The sequence below is a fragment of the Carlito syrichta genome, unplaced genomic scaffold (assembly GCF_000164805.1).
Source record: "Carlito syrichta isolate Samal-C Ts95f unplaced genomic scaffold, Tarsius_syrichta-2.0.1 Scaffold308818, whole genome shotgun sequence".
Taxonomy (NCBI): Eukaryota; Metazoa; Chordata; class Mammalia; order Primates; family Tarsiidae; genus Carlito; species Carlito syrichta.
The window spans coordinates 330,651-335,563 of NW_007252914.1; the positions used below are offsets into that span (position 1 = coordinate 330,651).

At 41.6% G+C, this 4,913-nt stretch overlaps 1 pseudogene; it reads right to left on the minus strand.

Annotated features, from left to right (window-relative positions):
- Positions 1–3,235: 3,235 nt before the first annotated feature.
- On the minus strand, positions 3,236–3,819 carry LOC103268338 (annotated as a pseudogene).
- Positions 3,820–4,913: the final 1,094 nt, after the last annotated feature.

Below are 4,913 nucleotides of genomic sequence, written 5' to 3' on the forward strand. Positions count from 1 at the left end.
CAAAATGTCTGAATATCAGACTGATGAGTTCAGGCAGATGACGCAATTGACAAGGAACCTCTGTAGTGATGTACTTTACTGAGGAAGTGTTGGGAATAACTATTTTAATAATGCCTAGGATTTATTAACAGATAGCTATGTGTTGGGCTCTGCTAGGCATCTCACTTATATATTCTCATCTAAGGCTCACAACAACTTTCTAGTATGGTAAGAACATTTATTCCCGTTTAAAGATGAAAAGACAAGTTTAGAGAAATTAGATGCCTTGCCCAAGGCAAGTAAGAATGGGATCAGAAGTCTAATACCTGAGTTCCTAAAGATGATATTTTATTGCTTTCTATATAAGCCTAGCCTGTGGGTTTTAGTATACCTTTTTGCCTAAGTACCCCCAAAACAATAGCTTTCTACTGAGGGTGGTTTTGTTCCCATGGTCATTTGGCAATGTCTAAGACACTTTTGATTGTCACAAGTTGGGGGGCGGAGGGAAGGGGTGCTACAAGCATTAGACAGTAGAAGCCAGGGTGCTGCTGAACATCTTACAATGACAGGGCAGCCTTCCACAGCAAAGGATTATCCAGCCCCAAACATCAATAGTGGCAAAGTTGAGAAGTCTGCCTGAAAAGAATTTTGAAACATTATGACCCCTACACACAACTTCAGTTTGACATATAAATGTTCCAGCATATGCTTAAACAGTGGCAAAGGCTATAATTTTTATTATAGCACTAATATCACTATTTTAAAGTAAAATAACTTCAAAATCAGTCACATCATTCTAAGTGTATTAAACAATATTGAAACACTATAGCAAATTGATATCTAACATCGTTTTTAAAAGATACATGAGCAAAGTATGTTTCCATTCTACTTTCTCCAAATATTCCAATATAAAGCGTTTTATGTTTATAAGTTTTATTAAACATACAACCATTTTCTCTGTAACAAAAGAGGTCCACAAGCTGAAATTTTAGAAAGCATTTCCTGTGAACCTAAGGCTGTCAATCTTTGGCTCCCAAACTATTTACCTAGGTATGCCAGGAACTTTTCAGTGAATTCACAGGCGTACTGCAGGATACTTAAAATTTCCTGTGTGGAGAAAACACAGCAAGAATATCACTTGGAAGCAGTTCACAGATTCAACATGAGATCACACTACGTTCCTTTGATGATGGTATATTTTTGCAAAGCTTATTTCCAGCAGTTGTTGTGACTAAAAAGCGGGTCCTGCACAAACATCAGCATGGAACAGAGAATGAGTGTGGATGTGACCAATCTGATTTCCAGGTTTGAAAAGTTGTGCAGTGCATGACAGGGTCACATGTCCATTTAATAAGTAATTGTGGTTATTAAAGAACGAAATAAAAATACTTCTTCTTTCACAGTATATGTTTTTGTTTAAATGGTGATTATGTAGTTAGGACATACATATTTAAGCTGTCTGGACCTAAGCACTTAGATGCAACTGTCTGTCCTTTCTTCTGGTTTAGGGGAACTGTAGAAATATTACTCATTCTCTAAGGGTGCTGTGAGACAAACAAGTTTCAGAATCTCTGCTGTAAGTGTTAAAAACTGTTTTCTGGATTGAGAAATTATTGCAATAGTTATTAGTATGTTAAAAAATCAAAATAATACTATTATATTATGAATGTTGATGGTTATTAAAGATAAAAAGGAAAACATTTTGGAAATACATCTCAAGCGGATAGTCTTCTCTTTGCAAATAGTCATATATTTGTGGGTGACTATTATTCTGTACCCACAAATATTACTAGTGCATGGAAAATTACATTATTATTTTCATTTTAGTAGGTATAAGCACTGAATAATCTTGCTCACATAAATATCTGAAGAGGTGTGTCATAACAGTGTCACTCCATTCTTGGGCTCCTGAATTATCTGCCAAAGGTCATGTAGTGCTGTAGCACCAAAAGTTACTGTCAAGGATCCATCAGCTCCATTAGGTCATTCCAATTTTGTTGAACGCAAAGAATTGAAAACCATTTCTTTTCCAAAACCATATGTTTTCAGATCAATTTTCTCGACTCCAAAATTTCCAGTTGTTTCTTTGGTGCCTAGAAGTTTACAACCTGGTGCAAGCCACGTTTTCTATGTTCGGTGTGGGTGAGAAGTGTGGTATATGCTTTCCTATAAGGTTGCTGTGAAAGGAAGGTGGGAGGAAGAGCCTGCAGTTGTCACTGGTTCTTATGAAGGCCCATTTTAGGAAATTACACATGCCTTCAAAACCCTCTGCATAGGCCTAGGCGCATGTGTCCCCCAGTGTGGAGACACTGACCAATCCTGAGAGAAGGCACTTGGCACTTGCCTCCAGGACAAAATGTAGACCTCACTCCCATCACCCATTTGGGCTGTGGGGCTAAGGAGCAAAGCTTTTTTTTTTTTTTTTCTTTCATTCTATTTGTATGGGGTGCATGAGAAATTTGTTACATGTGTATAATGTGTAGTGGTCAAGTCAGGATGTTTGGCATATCCATTACCTTAGCACAATACATTTTTTAAAAGTATACTCCCCCTACTTTGCTATCAAACATTGAATTTATTCCTTTTATCTGACTGCATGTTTGTACTCTTTAACCCAGTTCTCATCACTTTTTGCAAAGCCTTTCTGGATCACTCTCTTCTTATCCTCTTTTCTTTCTTGAGTCGCAGTTGAGTATGGCCTCTGAAGTCAGACTCCAGGGTTTAAATCCCAATTTTCCCATTAAGCAGTGTTTTGAATTTGCACAAGTTACTTAATTTTGTGCTCCAGTTTACCAGTGTGAAAAATGTGATGATAATAGTACAGTCTCATAGGGTGGGTGTGGAAGTTCAATGATTGATGGTACCTGGCATACAGCAAATGTTCAATTAGTGTAAACTCTTACAGAGGTTTGACTGCGCCCTTAGGGGAGAGTCCTGTTCTCCCTCTTGGGAGGCCAAGCAGGACCAGGGCAACATTCAAGAGAAAGCAACCCTTTGCAGCCACATTTTAAGGAGAAGTTTCTTTTTTTCTTTTTCTTTTCTTTTTTTTTTTTGAGTATAGGAGACTTTATTGAAGGTACATGATGAGGTGGGGGCTCATGTACCTCCCTAAGTTTTTCAGGGGATCTGGCTTGGACACTGTGAAGAGGGGAGATTCCTAGGGTGGTTGAAGACTGAGTGTGGCAGGGACTCACCAGCAGCTGAGTGCTTCTCTCTTCCTCTAGTGCTCTCACTGGGGCAGATGGGCCAGGACTTCTTATTCCTCAGAGGCCACATGGGCCATGAGGTCCACTACCCTGTTGCTGTAGCCAAATTCATTGTCATACCAAGAGATGAGCTTAACAAAGTGGTCGTTGAGGGCAATGCCAGCCCCAGCATCAAAGGCAGAAGAGTGGATGTCACTGTTAAAGTTGGAGGTCATAACCTGGTGCTTGGTGTAGCCCAGGATGCCCTTGAGGGGGACCTCTGATGCCTGTATTACCACTTTCTTGATGTCATCCTATTTGGTGAATTTCTCCAGACATCAGTTCAGGTCCACAACATTGGTGGCGAGGGCACGGAAGGTCATGCCCTTGCACTTCATGTTCAATCAGGGATGATCTTGCCCACAGCCTTGGCAGTACCAGTGGATGCAGGGATGATGTTTTGGAGGGCCCCATGGCCGTTGCACCACAGCTTCTTTGGAGGGGCCATCCACAGTCTTCTAGGTGGCAGTGATGGCATGGACAGTGGACATGGGTCCTTCCACAATGCCAAAGTTTCCTCCTACCTTGGCAGGAGGGCTAAGCAGTTGCTGGTGCAGGAAGCGTTGCTGAAAATCGTGAGGTTGCTCTGGTACATGGGTCTTTGTTCTGCCCTTTGGAGTCACACAGTCTGCTGTGACTCCCACATGACAGCCTTCTACATGTTGGAAGACAGCTGTCACACCCTTAGTGGATAGTGTCTCCTCACAGGCCCTAGGGAAGTGCTGGGATTGCTTCCCAAGGTTGAGTCAGGTCTCATAGTAGAGGCACCAAGCTCCTCATAGAGTTTTCTTGTCAACAGAGAAACTGACATCCCCTGAGCAGGGTTGGAGGCCCTGATTCCGTTCACAATTTGGCTGGGAGATATTGTGAAATTCTTTTTTTGTTTTAAATAAACTTATACTCGGGTTTTTCTAAACCTGACTGGAAAACGGAATGCTTCTCTGTTGCCTCCACTATGAGTATCAATACATTCATTTCAGCAGATGTCAGGATGGAGGTGCAGGCTTAGTGTTAGCCTTGGTGCAATTTGAGAAAGACTGAGTGTGCTTGAGGGGCAGAGCCGTTCTGCCCTTGGGCTCTTTGCTGGCATTGGATTTGCCTCAGAAGGGGCCTAATATGCTGTGGTCCAAGAAAAAGGAGTGAGTGTAGGGCATGTATGTGAGCTCAGCCCCTGGGATGTTAGCTTTACCGGGACCTAAATGGGCTCTGCTCACCGCAGATCTGGGTATTGTAGTACCTACTCCTAAAGCCCTAGTTGTTAATACAACAGGGCTCTGCATTAGGGCAGATGACTCCCCGAAGTCATTGTTCCATAATCCCAAAAACTATTTTCAGATGCTTTCTTTAGATAATCATTTACTGAATGCTTTCTAGTGGTAGGCCCTGTGCCAAATATTCCTTTAACTCACGCAATTTCCTTATGAATTAGGTTCTGTTATGGTACCCGTGCGGACACTTAGAGAGCCAGAGATACCACCATACTATGATTGTAAGGCTCATAAGCCAGTTCTATATGCTAGTTATGGTTTCATAGTGGGAAAGCAAAGGGATGTGGGCACTGTGAGGGTACTTGCTCAAAAGACAGAATGTCAGAGTGATGGCCTGAATTCTTGAAAAGAAGATTTTGAAAGGGTATAATTATTGCAGCAACAAGACCTATGATATTAGAAAAAAGCTCCCTCCCCGGGC